Genomic DNA, 21,629 nt, shown 5'->3' with positions numbered 1-21,629 from the left:
TGTTGAATATACTAAATGTACGATGTACGTTATTCTTTCAATGCATCAAAATTTAAACCAGACATGCGGGTCACTAAAAGGGACGCCTGGCAGTCGAAGTCATCGGCGAAAGACTTGGTGATGCTTGGTCAGCGGGAAAACACCTTTAGGCCAGATCCAGCTTACCGGGTCGGAATGCTATACAGCACCAGCCGGTCGCTCGTAGTTAATCGTTACTCGTACTATCCTACTTATTACTAAAATGATAGTAGTGTGTGACACGGCCTCGACCGCCGCAGTCCGGGACGCTGCGGACGTCGTCGTTCGAATCCTGCTGACGATGAAAGTCACCCCTGTTCCGGAAAAACGACTTGTAAAAAAAGTCCTCTCTCCTTTTTTTGGAGGAAGAAGCCCCTACCAGATCCCCGCGCCTAGAGCGCGCGCGGAGTATGTAGGACAGGATGATCCGCAGAAGTTAGGAACGGACTGCGGGCTCAAGGGAAGGAATTTAGGGCCCTACCTACTGATCGACTCACACGGGTCACTCCAAAGATGCCCTGTCGATGGAGCTTTCGAGGAGGTCTCGATACGCCAGCCGGTCTGGCCGAGTGGTTACCTGAGTCCTAGAATACCCTAAGACATGAGGTCACAAAATCTCACTTTTAATCTCCCTTTTGTACTACCCGGAACGCATAATTGCATCGCATCAGAACTAGGACAGATGGTAGTGGTATGTGGTATACACCGGTGGGCAATAAAGATTGACCTCAGGCTTCCACGTTCTACTACTACTGATAATTTTCTAATACTACTAGGTGATGAAATGAAATCTCTATCGTCCTCATGGCTACTTCATTTACATTAGTATTGCGATATTTTATACAATGAAATCGTATTCACAGCACCAGACTGAGGCATTCAATTCAAGAGTTACTAAACACCACGTTGTTTGTCAAACGAAAAAAAGCAAAGTTAAACACAAATACAAAGGTAACAAAAATAATCTGTACAGGAGAGTGAAAAGTTGTATGCTGGTAATGCCTCGCGGTGGGCGTCAGATTAAAAACGGTCGTATGTCCCCCCTCTTGGCTGTGGACGGACTGTAGTCAGAGAGATCTCATAATTCATGTTATGGTATCATAAAGGTTTACATAGAATGATGGAAGATGACCTTACATGTTTATTAGATTGTGCTTATATCTGGTAAGCAGTCACTCTTTGATTTGTTTTTCAAGTATGAGCATTACAGGTCTGATTTTTCTAATTTCAAAGAAATTTATTTGCCTATGATGCTTGTAAGCTTATAAGAGAAAATATTTCTGGGAGAGGTGTAAAGATTTCTTTCAATTTTTTGTTGTTTTCATTTACAACGTAAATGCGCAACCCACCTTAAGATATAAGTTCTAAGGTCTCACTGTAATTATATGCTGTTACAGAGTTGTGTTTACTAAAAAGTTGCACGTTCTTTATTATATTATTAATATACACAAGCAACACAAATTTGATGTTTGACATTATTAAGCCTTTTGTACCGCACGATAACATGTCAATACTGTGAATACACTACTATCAAGTACCACTTTTCCCTCGATTTCTATAGCCAAGCTTTTATGCATTCCACTTTGAAGGTAGAAGTTATATTTACAGAATGTTATATAAACTAAGAGACTGGAGGATATTCAGAATGGAAATATGTGTAACCATCAGGTCTAGATGGGATGGCTGCATTTACGATATTATCTCTAGGCTCCACTGGTACCTTAAATACTTAAGCTATTCATTTTACAAAAGGACGTAAGATAGGGTAAATATCTATGCAGCTCCTTAGACTGTAAGATATCAATGAGCTTACGCAGGTTTTTTTTTAATTATTATTATTATTATTTTTTTTATTACTGAGATGGGTGGACGAGCTCACAGCCCACCTGGTGTTAAGTGGTAACTGGAGCCCATAGACATCCACAACGTAAATGCGCCACCCACCTTGAGATACAAGTTCTAAGGTCTCATTTATAGTAACGACGGCTGCCCCACCCTTCAATCCGAAACGCATTACTGCTTCACGGCAGAAATAGGCAGGGTGGTGGTACCCACCCGCGCGGACTCACAAGAGGTCCTAACACCAGTAATTACGCAAATTATAATTTTGCGGGTTTGATTTTTATTACACGATGTTATTCCTTCACCGTGGAAGTGAATCGTGAACATTTGTTGAGTACGTATTTCATTTGAAAAATTGGTACCCGCCTGCGGGATTCGAACACCGGTGCATCGCTTCAACACGAATGCACCGGACGTCTTATCTGTTAGGCCACGACGACCACTAACGACGACGACGACCGCAGGTTTATTTAAATTATGAACAGAATCTCAACAAGCATCTCAACAATCTTTCACTTGATTGAGTGTTAAGATCATAAATATATAGTTAGAGTGAATTAACTCATGTCTAACTTCAAGCACACCAAACCATTCCAATCTCCTGGAGCATGTCCCGTGGCGTTTTCACACCGGCCAAATTAAAAAGTTTCCGGTGTCGCCGCGATGGGGATTAAAAACCGCGCGACTTTGATGCCACTGCGATTAATTCTTGCGTGTGAACCTTTATAAACATGACATATTTTTCCTCGCCTTTCTGTCAGAGAATCGTATGCGCCGACCATTATAAGTTTTCCGAAAGCTATAGAAACCGCAACGTGGATGGTATCTTGATGCAGATGGCTTCAAAATACCTTTGTATTTGGTTACAAAATTATATCCTCAACATAATTATGTGATAAAGTGATATGTAGGAATTTAAAGTGACGTGTGACACAAAAAGCCTTCCATCACTAAAGCGTATGAAGCCAAAGCATATGCTTTTCGCAAAACTGATCACTTAAAGGGTAAAGAAGGCAATAGCGATTAATGACTCGACGGTCTGTTGATAATTATAGTAGTTCTTCGATTTTAAAATGAACCCATTTGCAATTTTGGGACAATTAACTAGACAAACATACTTTTTGCTTATGACTTTACTACCAAGACTGGATGAGTTCGTCCATTAATTATTTTCTAGTTCACCGAGGTCGACGGTACCATGTTATTGTATTGTTATCAGTAGCAGGTACACACACGTTATTGTTTTTTGGACTTATTGTGAGCACGCGTGAGTAGGTATCACCATCCAGCCTATTTTTTCTGTGAAACATTTATGCGTCCTCATTTTCAGGATCCTTAAAGAGGGCAATCAAATAGGCGTTGTTATGGCCGTGAGCATCATCACTAAGTAAATTGTGAGCTTATTCAATTCTGTCTTAAATTATTGATATTGTTACAAATTTGTTAATTTGTTCAAAATGTTTATTACCTTGTCCACTTACATGTCGGGTTCCGCATTAATCTGGTCCCAATCAAAGTTTCCTCATACATATGTATTAAAGACAGTCAGTACTGCAGCTACATGCAAATTTGGGTTCTCTTCGGTGTTAATTGGTAGCTATGACATCACTGGAGATATATTTAATGGGAATAGTTAAAATGCAATATTTCCCACATTCTGGCGTTAATCTTGTTGGATAGATATTTATTTACACAGAATAAAACTGACAAAGTATACGAAATACAGGTGCGTCTTTTTCCTAATACAATAGATTCAATATGCAACGCACAAGACTCGTACATATTGACAAGAGACTATAAGCTGGTCGTTGTGTGGTTAAATAGACATGTTTTATTATCTCTGAAAATTAGAATGCGCGCTGAATACGCTGAATTTGAATTTTATCCCTAATGGAGTCACACAGCCACAGCTAGACATTTATGTCTACTCGTAATAAATATTATTTATTTTATTATAATGGATTAAAAGAGAACATAATGCAATGTATTCTTTTTTTTTATTGCTTAGATGAGTGGACGAGCTCACAGCCCACCTGGTGATAAGTGGTTACTGGAGCCTATGAACATCTACAACGTAAATGCGCCACCCACCTTGAGATATAAGTTCTAAGATCTCAGTATAGTTACAACGGCTGCCCCACCCTTCAAACCGAAACGCATTACTGCTTCACGGCAGAAATAGGCAGAGTGGTGGTACCTACCCATGCGAACTCACAAGAGGTCCTACCACCAGTAAAAATTATTCAAAGTACAAGAGTATTATTTTTTATTGATATTTATTTTAAAGCAATCAAATCTTCTTAAATCTTCAAAAGTATCTTTGTGCCCACGGTCCCAAATAAGTCTTATTTAAGCATTGTGCTGCACAAAATATTATGTTTCAACTTTTTTATTCATAGTAATCCAAAGGCCTTCTTGACTCGTCCCGTGGACCCATTTTACTTATCTTCACATATAACAAGCACAGCTTCTAAATAATTATGTCTCAGAAACTAGCCGATGGTAAACTTGGCATAAGTTTGACCTCGGTCAGTCGCATGCAAATATAGCAAGCATTCGATTTAAGATTCACCAATACTACTGGTTTTAGATTTATATGCGCTGTATTACGAAATACCTGACCTAGTCGCGAACCACAGGTTATTCATATTTTCTAAAGATGTACACTCCTTTTGAGAAGTATGCAAAAATATCTGAAATCTATAGACGTTTTGTGAACGGAGTGCACAATTACTTCAAATTTAAAGGTCTGTTGTAGAACATTTAATTTGTAATTGTTTCTTGTCCTAAGTCATCACTATTATCTCATCGATCATTGTATGAAAATCCATAGTAGGGGTGCCTTGATGCTCCTCGGGCATGTCCACAGTCGCTAATTGTGCTCTCAACTTGTCCACTCATGGTAACTCACTGAAGTTGACTGAAAGATAAAGTTTGTGGCACACCGGGTTTTGTTAGAAATCACTAACAAATATTCCTTAATATTTGTAACCGAAAATCCTTAGAAAATGTTTGATATTATATGGTTTGAAGTGAACTATACCTAGGATTACGAAATTTTCCATAAATAAAGAGTGGTGATGAAATTGCTACTACGGACGAAGCAACTCGCGAAACAGTCGCTGGCATGCTCATAGACGAGTTCACGAATAGCCTGTTTTTAAATGAGTAATCAACAAATACTGATTATCGACTGAAATATATTGGTATAATAACTCAGAGTGCGCTGCTGCTCGCACTGTGGTAGCTTCTGTACTTGTATTCTAAGTCGCTTACCAAAAATAATGGGACAGTGTTGCTTTAGGCCGGCACAATACAGCGAGTACATAAGATTTGATTTTATAATAGCAATCAATCCAATTTTAGTATGTGTAATATTAATGTTAATCTTTGTCTAATAATGTTAATCTTGGTATCTATTTTATTAATTGCTATTATTAATGATCTTTATTCGGCCTTCATCAGATTCTCAAAAATCCTCACTGCACCACTGCCTTCTCCAACTTTCTTGAAGCTAAGGGGTAGCTATTAGACAAATTGACGTCGCGGTTAAGATGGTCTTCGTTGTAAACTTGTTTGGACAGGCCTCGTCCATTCAGAGCCAGCGATTTGTTTAGTCGCAGCTCGGTTATTTTGGACCCACCTGACTTGATTTGCATAATTAAATAACAATATAAGATACTCGAAGATTCATTAAACTAATTGTCAAATTCACTGGTCATTATCATCTGGAAGATGCTATATAACTTTGGGCAAGCAATCCATTGGCAAAGTAAATGAATAAATAACCATGTGAAGATTTAGAATTTCGCTCTGACTCATGGGTATAAACTCAATTATACTTTTCTACTTTTCAATTAGTTTACGGTCATACTAATGATGGTCACCTTTGGTATAACCGTAGATTGGCAAATAAATTTAAATAAATCACTGGCTTTCCCAAATAAACATTAAGGGTATTTTATTTTAAAACCAAACGCAGATTCCGTGGAAGCAAACCCGTGTAAGTAAACCGTACGATGTAAATAAATTAAGTCGCGCTGCGGGACATCTCGACCGCAGTGCCGCTGCAGCCAGAGAACTAATGGACCCTTGCGTATTGCTATTTAAATTTAAGTTATTGAATTTTGATTAAATACGGGAATTTACTGAACGCATTACTAACGTTTTTACTATTTCTGTGTGCCAGATGGTCTGATTTCTTAGAAGGACTCGCGCCCTCTCAAAGGTCTTACTACCGCTTAGCTCGTACTCTCAAATCGGATACGGTAGTAACTATGCCCCCCCTCGTAGGCCCCTCAGGCCGACTCGCGGCGTTCGATGATGACGAAAAAGCAGAGCTGCTGGCCGATACATTGCAAACCCAGTGCACGCCCAGCACTCAATCCGTGGACCCTGTTCATGTAGAATTAGTAGACAGTGAGGTAGAACGCAGAGCCTCCTTGCCACCCTCTGATGCGTTACCACCCGTCACCCCGATGGAAGTTAAAGACTTGATCAAAGACCTACGTCCTCGCAAGGCTCCCGGTTCCGACGGTATATCCAACCGCGTTATTAAACTTCTACCCGTCCAACTCATCGTGATGTTGGCATCTATTTTCAATGCCGCTATGGCGAACTGTATCTTTCCCGCGGTGTGGAAAGAAGCGGACGTTATCGGCATACATAAACCCGGTAAACCAAAAAATCATCCGACGAGCTACCGCCCGATTAGCCTCCTCATGTCTCTAGGCAAACTGTATGAGCGTCTGCTCTACAAACGCCTCAGAGACTTCGTCTCATCCAAGGGCATTCTTATCGATGAACAATTCGGATTCCGTACAAATCACTCATGCGTTCAACAGGTGCACCGCCTCACGGAGCACATTCTTGTGGGGCTTAATCGACCAAAACCGTTATACACGGGAGCTCTCATCTTCGACGTCGCAAAAGCGTTCGACAAAGTCTGGCACAATGGTTTGATTTTCAAACTATTCAACATGGGCGTGCCGGATAGTCTCGTGCTCATCATACGGGACTTCTTGTCGAACCGCTCTTTTCGATATCGAGTCGAGGGAACCCGCTCCTCCCCACGATCTCTCACAGCTGGAGTCCCGCAAGGCTCTGTCCTCTCACCCCTCCTATTTAGCTTATTCGTTAACGATATTCCCCGGTCGCCGCCGACCCATTTAGCTTTATTCGCCGACGACACGACTGTTTACTATTCCAGTAGAAACAAGTCCCTAATCGCGAAGAAGCTTCAGAGCGCAGCCCTAGCCCTAGGACAGTGGTTCCGAAAATGGCGCATAGACATCAACCCAGCGAAAAGTACTGCGGTGCTATTTCAGAGGGGAAGCTCCACACGGATTTCCTCCCGGATTAGGAGGAGGAATCTCACACCACCGATTACTCTCTTTAGACAACCCATACCCTGGGCCAGGAAGGTCAAGTACCTGGGCGTTACCCTGGATGCATCGATGACATTCCGCCCGCATATAAAATCAGTCCGTGACCGTGCCGCGTTTATTCTCGGTAGACTCTACCCCATGATCTGTAAGCGGAGTAAAATGTCCCTTCGGAACAAGGTGACACTTTACAAAACTTGCATAAGGCCCGTCATGACTTACGCGAGTGTGGTGTTCGCTCACGCGGCCCGCACACACATAGACACCCTCCAATCCCTACAATCCCGCTTTTGCAGGTTAGCTGTCGGGGCTCCGTGGTTCGTGAGGAACGTTGACCTACACGACGACCTGGGCCTCGAATCAATTCGGAAATACATGAAGTCAGCGTCGGAACGATACTTCGATAAGGCTATGCGTCATGATAATCGCCTTATCGTTGCCGCCGCTGACTACTCCCCGAATCCTGATCATGCAGGAGCCAGTCACCGTCGACGCCCTAGACACGTCCTTACGGATCCATCAGATCCAATAACCTTTGCATTAGATGCCTTCAGCTCTAATACTAGGGGCAGGCTTAGGGACCCCGGTAACCGTACTCGTCGAACTCGACAAAGAGGTCGACGTGCAACCTAACCCATGCATCAGCCCGCTGAGTTTCTCGCCGGATCTTCTCAGCGGGTCGCGATTCCGATCCGGTAGTAGATTCATTCGCGAAACAATTGCTCTTGAGTTGTTAGGTCTCCTTCGGAGGCGCTCGGGCAGTTGTTAGCAAATCCCACCCCTCTTGGCTGAGCCTTTGCTCGCCCACCTGTCCTGGTGAAACTGGAAAGGCCTTCGGGCCACCAGTAAACTTTCAATCATAAAAAAAAAAAAAAAAAAAAAAAACTATTTCTGCCGCGAAGAAACATATGTTCTGTTGTGAAGGGTAAACAGTCATTAGTTAACCGATAGACACAGCACACAGAGTTTCTCGCCGGATCTTCAGTGGGTCGCGTTTCCGATCCGATGGTAGATTCTGCGAAGCACTGCTCTTTCAAGAGCTAGTGTTAGCAGCGTCCTTAGGTTAGAGTCCCGTGAGCTCGCCTTCTCGCTCGGTTACGCTGGCATAGCCTCTCAAGGCTCAGTGATTAAAACTGAATTTAATGGTATTGTGTTTAGTGGCTCTATTTTTGTGTTATCGTCGCTTTCCTCATTACTGAGGATCGTGACTCTCGAAGTCAGAGTCCCTAGAAACAAAATACTTAATAGCACCACGCACTTTACAAGGGTGGTGGTCCAAACCCGAGCTGGCCTCCAAATATCATCACTTTAGCAATTCACCACACACAAGTCATCGGTACCTAAGTATGAGATCTTCCGATGCACGCTCTGATATCGGTTTTCAAGTTAAGCTGCTTATAGTAGAAGAAAAAAAACTAGAGAAAATCCGATTTACAGGAAGTCCTCGCATTAAAATGTTTTCTAGAAATAAATACTATGAAACAAGTGTATTCGGAACAAGGCTTCAACGTTCCGTAGTCGAGTTGGGGCTTTGCGGGAACACAATACAGTTTTAATTTTCACTTCGGATTATTTCGGCGCCAGCGAACCTCTTGCTTTTATTACAAATACTGTGGACTTTGACTAAGTATCGTATGTGCATTTTATAATTCAATTATTTCTTATTACAATCCAGTTGATAGACGCTCAATGTTCAGCATAGATTTCCCTTATTGGAACATAATTGCACGTTTTTCCTTTTTTATTACAGAAAATTAATATAAATTGGTTGTCTACACAGTCGGTTTACGGATAATTTCATAAAGCAACATTAATGAAAAAATTACATTATTTTATATATTATATTGAATTTTTATCGCTGAATTATCATTATTTTGTATAAAACAAAGAAGGTATTAATTGGAATTGACATTTTTTTCGAAAAATTAATGCTTGGTTCGATCGTGCCTCTCTATTGCTTGTTCCGCGCTCTCGCTTGCACGCTCAGGCTCAAATGGAACGTGACGCTTTTTCGTGCGTGCAGCTGGTGTTCATCGATTTATAAGACGTTATCACGTCAAAAATATAGCAGTAGATTGATGTGAACCGATGTATATCGGAATGACTCTACATAAAAGGTTGACAGCCTTAATTGAAGTATACCGGTATTTCAATACACGTGAAGATCTTCCACCGAGTGGGTGATATAGTTCGGTAGACCGACAATTGTTAGTACATTGAACAATTAAAAACAAACTCAGCCGGTCACCGTTGTCCAAGTTCATACATTTTGCTGTTTTGTGTCCCATTCTAGTTTGAGAACGCACGTTATTTGCACAATGTACTGAAGCGTGGATAGTACGTACGTAGGTACTTCTTTCGCATGTAGTATGCGCCTCGTACTTACTGCAAATTATCCATCGATTGTTCTGTTCCTTGAAGCTGTTTAAAAATATCAATGGCTCTATAGACAGACGCCGGTGTACTTATATGCGCGCTGCGACGAAATCCTGTAGCAAATATTAACTATTTTAATTAAACTTGTCCCACACGTGAGCCAATAGAACCTACAACGCAGTTCTTGCTCAATATTAAAGAAGACACATGCAAGTTGGCAGCGTAGTGTATGTGTGGATATGTAAAAGCGCTATTTTGATTGTCAAAACAGTTAACCAGGATTTCTTTTCATATGATGATGGATATCAAGTGTAGCGGTGGGATACCGCAGTCCCTGCTGTCTTTATGCTCGCTTGGGGCTATAGCCAATATATAGATATCACATATATTTATTATAATTTAAGGGCATGTTGTAGACGTCAGGCATAACCATGCAAACAATACTACTGCGTGTCTTGATTGCCTCGATAATAATTTCATAGTCTATACTTAATATTATAAAGAGGAAAGATTTGTTTGTTTGTTTGTTTCGAATAGGCTCCGAAACTACTGGACCGATTTGAAAAATTCTTTTTCCATTAGAAGCCGACATTGTCCCTGATGAACATAGGCTACTTTTTTAAAAAAAAAAATTATTTTATTTTTTTGGTTTCATGTGTGTTTTAATGTTTCCGAAGCGAAGCGAGGGCGGGTCGCTAGTATTTGATAAAATCCGAATTCTTGTTCAAGAGAAAACACTAATGGTACATATAGCTTATGGTACATATAGTTACTGTTCAACTATAGTTGTAAAGATGCAGTTTTATTAAACAGTGCGTTTGTTCTTCGATTCCGTATCAAAGAACAATTAAAATTAAAAGTTTCTGCTATCGTCGTACGCTTGAACGTAGCATGTGACACAATTCTGATTTATTATAACATCAGTTCGCAAAATTTTATCTTTATGGAAGCTTTAAGCTAGCATGGACGGAAACCACTATCCTGTAAATTTCTGCGGGGATGTGTACCTAACTGAAACTTCAACCTCGCGTGTCAAGATGTTTGGTGGCATTCATGTTATGAGTGGCATTCATACCTATGGACTGTAAGCGTTCTAACACCTAATGGGTCGTAAAGTAATCTAACAATCCAAGAACAAGTGTTACAAGAAAATACCAGACGGGTTGTGAGTTCGTTGACCCTCGTCTAAGAAATAAAAAAAACTTAATTTCTATTAAATTTTTGATCATGTACATAATATATTTTCTCAAAGTGTTACATACATCGTTGTTATTTCTATCGGTGTAAAGTGCAGTGGGTGGACATGCGACATTCGCGCTCGTAGCTGCGGCTGAAGCAACGGAATTTATTGCCATTCTCTGATTTATAGTCAAGAGCTGCTGAAGCGCAATTAATGAAGACGCGCTTTGTAACTCACATGGAATTATAATTACATCTATTTTAAAATTAATGATCACTGAAAATCGCTTTAATGTCTAAACTTGCTCAGAGCAGTGTGCAGGCAGATGATAATACTATGTTAGAAAGACAACTGTAAATTTCAAGTCTAGAATAAAATAATCACGAATGCGTAAAACACACTACAGATATTCAATTGTATGTATAACTAGCTGACCTGGCAGACTTCGTAGTGCCTCAATTGATAAATAAAAGACCTAAACTTTTGTCTATACTAATATTATAAAGAGGAAAGATTTGTTTGTTTGTTTGTTTCGAATAGGCTCCGAAACTACTGGACCGATTTGAAAAATTCTTTTTCCATTAGAAGCCGACATTGTGCCTGATGAACATAGGCTACTTTTTATATATATATTTTTTTTTTTTTTGCTTTCCTGTGTGTTTTAATGTTTCCGAAGCGAAGCGAGGGCGGGTCGCTAGTATAAAATAAACTTATAACAAACAAAAAGAATCCGTCCGATGGGGGACACATCAAAGGAAAAACAAAATTGTTATTTTTATTTAATTTCGAGCATTTTCATATTCTTTTAAACCTTTTCTGGACTTTCACAAATAATTCAAGACCAAAATTAGCCAAATCAATAAATTAGCCAAATAGATATTGATTCCGTGGTAGCCCTCATAGAACACAAGATATTTGATAGATGTCTGAATCTCGCTAATGACAGAAGTAGCTTGATGAGGCTGAAATCAGATACCAGAATCTCTTTATTATTGAAACTTCAATTTCCATGTGGTAGGATTTCTTGTGTACCTACTCGCACCTCTAGCTATAACCATGCTGATGGGCAGCATGGTTGTCTGAAGGTTGGTGATATCGTTCACGTCTATGTGCTTCGGTAATCAGTAACACCAAGTGGGCAGTCACCTCATCTGCCCATTACGAAAATAATAAAGTATTATTTAAAAACAATTTCCAGCATGTTATGCATTTATTTTACGGATGTACAGTACTTGTGGTCGTGTATTGAATGCAGTGGCCAGCAGCAAAATTTCATAAAGATCAATTAAAATCATCCCAATTATTCCAAAATTATGTCAGTTAATCTATATATTAATACGTGAAGCAAAAACTTTGTACTCCTTTTTACGAAAATTGCGCGGATGGAGGAGTGTAAAATTTCCCACACTTATAGAGAATATAGAGAAGGAGTGCACAGTGCTAATATTTTTTTAGAATATTGCATAAAATATACATTAAACCAATACAGAAAACATTACACACACTAACATGTATTTGACACACACACGTTTAGGTACGATTTTGTTTATTGTTAAAGTCTGTGGTTAAGTTGAGAATAGGTTAAATATTGTTTGTCTTTATTAATATTTGTCTAAAGTCTTGGCGAAATCTGTGATTATAGAATCATAATAGTGTACAAACATATAATTTCAATTAGTTATAGTCGAATTTCGACTATCGAGGGATCACTAATGTACCACTACACAACATGTAGATATCTATCTGTAGGCGTTCGATATTTTATTTGTACAATAAAAATAGTAAAACAAAGAAGAAATTATGCAGATTTATGTGAAGGTCTGTGGGCGGTCTCCGGACGCCGGGGCACTTCACACGCCGCTGGTCACGTTAATATTCATGAATTTCTCAATGTTCAGAATCGCGTACCTGTCTATATTTCGTTTTTAATCGAGAGGAAAAATCATCAAGCGAGCAATTCCTGAAATTAAGCTAGCGACTCGCATTTAAAAATGGATTAAGAAGCCGCTTGTGGCCCTGTACGTCGCCAGGTGTAGCTCTTCATTATGTTGGCTGGTATACTGGCATGAAATGAATAACCAAAGCCACACAGTAATGTTGTGGTAATATTGTAGACCTTGAGACTCTCAACTTAAATGACATAAGAGAGCCCTGAAAGAATGAAGGGGAATAGCCCAAGGCCAACGAATATGCGGCTTATTTAGAGCTATCAAACTGGAGAGTAAGAATGATTTGCAACAAAAGTAGGTGACATTACGGTTTCTTACATGTGCCCACAACACGTGCTAGCACCAGACAAGAGTGGGTTTCCGGTAGCACTGCGATAACTATTATTCGACTCTTCAAACTGTTGTACCATTGTAGACGCGTGTCGACTGGTCACTTTTTATTTATTATTTCCTTTGTAGGTCTACCTGAGCATGCGGTCTACCTGATGGTGAGTGGTTATCAGTCACGCCAGAGGAACTGTCAAGCCACTACCTACATATCGTTCAGTAGGTACACTCCGAAAGCCTTGTTTGAAGAAGGACTCGTCATAGTGATCGAAAGACACCGTGGAGGAGAGTTCATTCCAGTGCCGGATGGTACGTGGCGGAAGAGATCTATTATTTTTTATTGCGCCCTATAGCATACGGCCCACATGATGGTAAGTGGTAACCGTCACTCATGGACGTCAGAAGTGCCAGGGGAAGTGGCAACTGCCTACCAAGCTGGAAAGGCATTGTGGATAAAAGCAGTGGTCCGCAATGCAATAATAAAAACGAAATAGCTTTTTAGTTCCAAAAAGCTTAAATTGTGAGTTACGAAACATATAAAATCAAGAGTTCGTTTCCCTTCCGAATTCGCCTGAGAACCTGTATTTGACAAGGATTATGCAAATTAATTGGAAAAAAAAAAACAAAAAAAAACGAGAACCGCTTGATTTGCGCCGGAGAACCTCAGGAGGGGCCGTGGAGCGGTTTTTCAATGTTGGTAACAATGTATTTGTTTCGTCAAATTGGTATTTTAAGCTACTTAATGTTTACCAGAGAAACATCTCTTGCACGCGCTTTGAATTGAAGTATCGATGGATTGGGGCTTCGATTTCTAGTGTTAAAATAAATATTTAATAAACTCAAAAACAGAATAACATTACAAAATTAAATCTAGATTAGGTATAGTAAATATTTAAACAATATTCTTTTCAAAGAAAAATTGTATGTTTTTTAGTATGGTAACTTTTAAAAATACTAACAGGAACATTTAAGTGCTTAATTTGTTTAATAGCTTGTATCTACGAGTATAAAATAAGTATAGATAAGCTTTTATTTAAAAAAAATTGCTACCCCTGGTGGGACTCGAACCCACAGTCCCCGGCTTAGGAGGCCGATGCCTTATCCATTAGGCCACAGGGGCTTGCCATGTAAAGTTGAAATTAATCATAGCTTGTGATACATCGTAATTTTCCTAGATTTCCCTCTAGTGATGAAAGATTGATCTCATGAAAATCTAATATTATTGATTATTATCAGGGCTGGCTTTCGTTTTTAAGGGGAGGGTATAATGAGTTGAGACAACTGAGCTTTCGAAGTCATGTCCCCAAGTGGGTGATGGTCTTTACAGTATGGTATCTTAACGATTCTGTAACCGTGCAGCACCAGGTGAGAGAGGCGCTCAGTCCCACCACCGCGTCTCGCACGAGGAGCCCGGGCATATCTATAATACCACAGCTCTTTCTATGTCACGATCTTGCTTAGTCACTTAAAGCGTCTTGTATTTAATTGAAAACCACTTAATTCGATTCGAACAGACGGTTTATTTCGAGTGAACACAAGTGGCCCGTCCACTGTCTGATTTATTGTAATAAACAACTGATATGCCGAACATGTATTGATAACGTGCAGAGCCACTAACTTTTAGATACGGAAATACTTTATTTATAATATTTACTTTTTGGGAAACATATGTAAGACTTTTCCTGATGGAATTATATTGAGGTGCCTAGTCAACACTGAGAGAAAACAATTCCTACGTTAATTACGCTCCTCACATATTTGTTGTTATTACTGCGTATGTGGATGTTCCAATTCATGACCTGATGTAAAGCTGTTACTAGAGTCCACTGAGTTCCCTGAGATACTAGGTTGATGTCTTATTTGAATTTTATAACAGCTTCCCACTTCTCAAACCCGACCAATCCACTCATACTTGAAGTTGTTGACATCAATAAATAACAACGTTAGAAAACTGTAAATATTGTCACTTATAAATTTGAAATTTAGGCATGTCAGTCTATCAGTCTATACGCAGATAGAGCCTGTATTTACTAAGCGAGAAAAACGTTTTAATTTTAGCAAATATTGAAATAAGCACGTTCAGATCTAAGTTCTCTAAATCCAACATTCCCAAGCAGTAGACATGTCTAATTAAGGGTGTATCGGACGTGTACGGAGGCTCGCGACTCCAAGCGACGACGCGCGATACCGCTCGGATACGCACGATAAATACGCACTTCGATTTACCATGAATCACTTTCAGTGGACATTCCTTATTAATAAGTAATAGTTTAAAAAAACTAAAAAAATACGCTTTTATAGAAAATCCAACTAAAAAATAGAAAATAAATTTGGGGTTTTTTTTTTATTGCCTTTGTAGGCAGACGATCATACGGCCCACCTGATGGTGAGTGGTTACCGTCGCCCATGGACTTTAGTAATGCCAAGGGCAGAGCCAAGCCGCTGCCTACCGCAAAATGGGGTGCATGGTATCAGTAGTTATAAATATTTTATGAACTAATTCTAGAGCTTATGTAGCGGTTGTGGGTTTCTGCACCTACCACTTACTTTTTACTGGTGGTAGGACCTCTTGTGAGTCCCCACGGGTAGGTACCACCACCTTGCCTATTTCTGTCGTGAAGCAGTAATGCGTTTCGGTTTGAAGGGTGGGGCAGCCGTTGTAACTAACTATACTTGAGACCTGAGAACTTATATGTCGAGACGTGTGGCGCATTTATGTTGTAGATGTCTATGGGTTTCAGTAACCACTTAACACCAGGTGGGCTGTGAGCTCGTTCACCCATCTAAGCACTAAAAAAAACAACAACTTAATTAACAGACTTGTTTAGTCGCTATCATCATCACATTTAGTCGATATAATTTTGAAATGAATATAAAGAAACCACATCCTAGATTTAATTTGTAGCTCCAAGACGCATATCGCCAAGTCAGCTCCCATAAATAACGCTTGGAGCTAATCCGATACGGCTGTGATTTGTTGGCCTATTTACTTATATATACTTCTGGATCACAGTGGGCCACGACACAGCGGTGTCATGGGTGTCACTTAACCAAAAGGCCACATGTTCGATACTGAGTGCCATCTCAGTTTCTTTTTTATTCGGTATTTTTGAAAGTCATTAACGCAAAAAGTGAGAGAATACTCAAATGGTATTACGTAAGAATGAAACATAATTTCGAAGTCTTGATTACATTAATAAACGCACCTTTGCTTTATGCCCGAAACCGTGATTAGTGTAGGATAGTACGGGCAAGAAGGATGGTTGTACTAATCTTTGCAGGCTTACGACACATATCTAATACCATCCTTGCTCAAGATGAGAGGAGATAAAAGATTAGGGATATAAAGAAATCAGGTGGGGTTACTACTTATTTGGATGATGGTGGAGGAGTAATAGTAGCTCGTCGAAGACGGAGTCACGCGTGTCTGCTTATTAATAACCAGCTAAACCATTATTATGAGTATCATGGAATAATTGAATTAAAATAGTAAAACCCTTGAACTTATCATTAGCTCAATTTTGGGTCTCGTGCCATATATTCTCAATGGCATCTACAATAAATAATGGATTGATTGAATGATCTGGTTAACAGATGTATTTAAAGGCCACTTATTCCCAACCAACAAATATAACAAATTATTCATACCACATAAATAATCCCGGAATGTTAGATCGCTACAATCAATTGGTTTTGATCAACAAATAGGAGCAGCCATCACATCTTTACGCCGATATCACAACGAAAACTCGTAAATATCTCATTTACAATACGCTATATTTTATTTCACTCATAATCTTCAAGAACCCTCCGCAAAGGTTATTAACAATTCTTGAAATTCTTCGCGGATTTTTTTTGTCTAACCACCGCTATACTCTTCAAGGCAACTCCGCTGATGTAACAAAGGAATAAGACACGTTTTGCCTTGAGCTTCACGCGAACTGAAAGTAAATAGTGAGCCTCAATAACCATCGACGTAACGGCATTAAGAACAATTGATTAACATACAAATTGCTTTAGACAATATTGCTGACGGAATGGCGTGCGTGACGCTCACATACAGTGTGTGGCCATAAAACCGGTTGGGATTAACTTTAATTAAATATTTGGATTTCAGACTGCTGGTTCAAAAGAGGTTTCCGAGGAACTTTCAGTTCTACTTCAGTTACTTTCTTTTAAAACCATCGCAGGTAAGTAAAGTTGTCCTAAAAGATTTCCAGTCTATACATGCAACTCTTTGGCAGCTTAGAATATTTTTTTTTTCTTTTTTTTTATTGCCGTATAGGCAGACGAGCATACGGCCCACCTGATGGTGAGTGGTTACCGGCGCTCATGGACCGCCGTATCGTAGGTATACAATAACAGTGCTAATTACACCAATGCGATAATGTACTTTATTGCAAGTTTTTGTTGCTAACGTTACCCTCACCCACGGAAACGCAATACGAGAGACCGCTTTTATAATTTTAATCAGAGTATTCATCGTTGTTTCAGTGGCTCAAGATCGTCTGAGAGCTCGCGGGGGCGCCGTGTATGCATATGTGGGAATAAAAGCACCTGATTGAGATGTCTGATTGAGTTGTGCTTATTTACCAGTTGATGTTTTGGAGAAATCTATCAGTATCCACTTGTTGTAAGCTGGTTGATTATTGTAATGTCTGCTTCAGCGCATTATCTACTGGATAAACTGAGACAAATGGACCCGATTCGAGCCCATGCGCTTTCGTACTCTAATTGCTCATTAGAAGGCAAATAGCCAACAAAAAGATAACTAAAACCATTGTCAGTTTTGTTAATATTTTACGGCTCTTTTACGATTCGAAAATTAAACGTAAAAGTTTGTATTAAGTATGATCAGGTCTAGACTGGAATTAAATGAGAAGAATTTTTTATTGTTATTCGTCCAAACCAATTCCTTCGGACCGTGACCGTAGAGGCATAAACAAAATTTCATTTCTGCAGACAACCAGATAAAACCAGATAAAGACACTCGTTCGCCGAAATAACGTTAAATAAATAAAAAACATTGGAGTTAGATATGGTCGCACTAAAATTCTATATATTCTGGGAAAACGACAAAGGGAACGATTTTCCACCGAGTGGGTGTCGTTGCTCAGTGGACCGATGGTCCTAATGCTATTCTTCAGCATTTCAGCACTACAAGTATATGAATTTCTAAGCTTATTATCTTGCATCTTGTAGTTAACGCGATTAAGATTTTTCCGAATTTAATTCGTTCGATGATAGCTATTAAGAATAATGATTGTACTTGCATCCCAATATTATAGTTGAAAGTGCCTTGACTTTAACCAACGCCGCTTCCGTCTTTATTACTAGCATTGTGCTCACCTTATATGCTAACTTAACTCTTTCACTGATTTGCCCATATGAGGCCTACCATTCCCAAGCAAGATTGCTATCAGAAAGTAGGTGATCGTAAGCTGTGATCTAGTGCGGTCATCGTTGAGTTCCTAGGCTTTATTGTGAGAGACCCAAGTTGAGCCGTGAATTGACTTGAGCTTTCTCCTATGTCCAGTCTGCCATGACCAGTCTGTTAGTGCTGTCTTCGACAAGCCTGACACACGAGTTTGAGACTTATCATTGGAATAAGGTTCATCGTATGCTTCATACATAACTTTTACACCGATACACAGCTCATTTTGCAGTCCGCGATAGCAAGACTTCATCTATTTTGTTCCACAGTGATATGCACTAAGTTTTTGAGTACTTATAATTTTCTGTAGAGGTTTATGCTAGTCATTCTTTCAGAATAGTTGTTTTTGTATGATAAACTGATCTTCTAGACTAGATACGTGGCATTTCACTATCGTTCTTTTTTTTTTCGTGAATAATTTTGTGACTTGAACCCAAACGCTTGGCGCATCGTAATAATATTTGTTTTAATATTTTTTGTGTGATCGATTCGTTCTAACTCCAACAGAGCGGGTGCTTTCAACAGTATTTGCTGTACGTTTCGAATAATGAACTGTAAAACATCGGTAGCGGTCCACGAACGATTTTAATAAATCAAAATAGGTATACATCTTCGACCGTAAACAATGGACGTAGCTTGAAGTAGATTGATTTCAATTAAGCTGACGTTATCCGTTTGCAGGTTTGTAGAGGCACGAGTATACAAGTGAGCTAATGTACCTTAATTCCGAATAATTCCGAACGAATTCTGCATTCATCAGACCACGGATAACAGCACTCTTTGTTTAGAGCTGTTGAGTTTTGATTCAACTAACCTCGGTTATAAGCCTCAGTTACATTCGCATTATAGATCGCATTCGAAGATAAATGTTTTCACGATAGTTATAATAGGTATAAGAAATATGACGAGTCTGGCAATCGCGTTGCACACGTATGACTTCCGATCAACATTTACCGTCACTTCCGAACGTTAATGTCTTCTTCTTCTTCTTCCAGTGCCTCTTCAATCCTGAAGGTTGGCCGTTAGCTTTCTATATTCGTTTTTATCTGCAGCCAGCCGGAACAGCTGTTCGACGGAGGCAATACCGGTCCACTCCCGGATATTCCGGAGCCATGATTTCTTTCTTCGCCCAGCACGTCTCCTTCCGTCCACTTTGCCCATAATTATCAGCTGGAGCAGCATGTATCGATCGTTCCTGAGCACGTGGCCGAGATACTCTATCTTGCGCTTTTTGATAGCAGGCAGCATTTTCCGGGACATATGAACGCGCTGAAGCACGGTTTCGTTCCTGACCCTCTGCGTCCAACTAATGCGCAACATGCGACGGTAGCACCACATCTCGAATGCCTGTAGGCGTCTTGTAGTGTCCTCTTTCAGGGTCCACGTTTCGCAACCATACATGACGATAGGCCAGATATAGCACATGAGTAGCCTGACTCGGAGCTTTATATTCAGTTGACGACAGCAAAGAACTTTCCTCATTTTATTAAAAGAGGCTCGAGCAGTTTCTATCCGGGTCTTGATTTCTTGATCAGATTCCCATGCTTCGTTTACCCAAGCCCCTAAATACTTGTACTGTCGTACCCGCTCTAGTTGTTTCCAAGCTACAGATACGCTTGAACTCAAATCCGGGTTTCTTGAGACTACCATGAACTTGGTCTTGCTTATGTTTATCGACAACCCGGCTTCTTCGCTGCACTCATTAACCTTGTTCACAATTGCTTGCAAATCGGCTTCCGATGCTGCAATAAGGATAGTGTCGTCCGCATAACGCAAGTTGTTAATGACCCTGCCGTTGATTCCTATTCCCACTTCAAGGTTTTCAAGAGCTTAATTGTTATTGAACGTTGATGTACCTGGTTCATAATGTCACACGCTGGGTGTAAGAACTTCCCGAGAACGTGCATAGGTTAGGACATAGTTAGGCCATGAAATTTGTAACAGTATTAGGGCTAGACTGTGCATGTCCTATGAACTCGTTGACCCATTCTATATGCCCATTGTTGCGGTTAAAGCCCATTGCAAGAAGTGGGACCGCTTTAGCCAACCCAGATGACGAGGCAACGCAAAGCCACCATCGGCCGAAACATTCGTATTGTCGGATCCTCCGAATCCACTATCAGTTCTTTAGGCTCTCCAAAAAGTAGTCACCGTCCTCGTCGAATTAATCGATTACGACAAAGAGTTCAACGAGTTAACTAACCCAGATTGCCAGATCTCCTCAGTCGGTCGCGATTCCGATCCGGTAGATTCTACGAAGTACTGTTCTTGCTAGTGCTGTTATTAGTAAATTTTCTCAGGTTAAGCTTGTGAGCTCACCTACCAGTTCCCCAAAAGCTGGAATGGCCCCTTAGGCTAACAATAGCCAATAGGTAGAGAAACAAGGCTATTCAGGGTTATTGGCTAAGTACTTTTACATTATGACAATGAATGTGCCATAAAGTGACATCCAATCTGACCGGAATCGTCTCAGTAAACTAAACTTATTTTATATCTGATCTAATCCGAGAGACACCATCAAACATTTTATATGTTTTATTAAAATATATGCAAATCGCTAATAAGGACAATGAATAACGTTATGATGGTCCATAAACGAGTCCGAACTCAAATGACATTTACGAAATACCCTTGTATTTTTATTGTATCGTTCGTTTTATTGTGTTTTCTGTTCGTCGTGTTTGTTGTTACATTATGTATGTAGTTATGAAATGTCAGCATCAGTTATAAATGTGACGTTATTTTACTCTTAAAGCTGTTGATGTCACATACCAGGCCAGAAGACATGGATCCGCGGATATGTCCTCGTGGAAACATTTCTTCTACTCAACTTCATATTGTATCTGTAGCTGTAAAACTTATTATATCTTACTATAGAAATCTCCATTTATTCCATAATAATTTCTCTATTGCATACAGGTGGTATTGTGAATCCGGAAGAGTTGATATCTAAAATCATATGATCGTGCGTGTTTTAGAAAGACTTCAAAATATTTCCAAAACTTTTGACTATCTCCACGGGCTTAGGGGACAGCTTGTTAGCAAAAAGGTCATGAGTTCGTCTTTCAATCTAGATTAGTAAAATTGTATCGAAAAAGACTTTATGAATCAATAAGAGT

The 21,629-nt window shown here is 39.8% G+C and overlaps 1 non-coding gene across 1 annotated transcript; it reads right to left on the bottom strand.

The window, feature by feature from the left end:
- Positions 1 to 14,123: 14,123 nt before the first annotated feature.
- On the bottom strand, positions 14,124 to 14,196 carry TRNAR-CCU (transfer RNA arginine (anticodon CCU)). Its single transcript has one exon. It is a non-coding gene; the product is annotated as a tRNA-Arg (tRNA).
- Between the last annotated feature and the right edge of the window lie 7,433 nt (positions 14,197 to 21,629).

The sequence above is a fragment of the Bombyx mori genome, chromosome 9 (genome assembly GCF_030269925.1).
Source record: "Bombyx mori chromosome 9, ASM3026992v2".
In the NCBI taxonomy this organism is placed as follows: domain Eukaryota; kingdom Metazoa; phylum Arthropoda; class Insecta; order Lepidoptera; family Bombycidae; genus Bombyx; species Bombyx mori.
The sequence above is the reverse complement of the archived record's forward strand: the minus strand, read 5'-3'. Positions and strand labels throughout refer to the sequence as shown.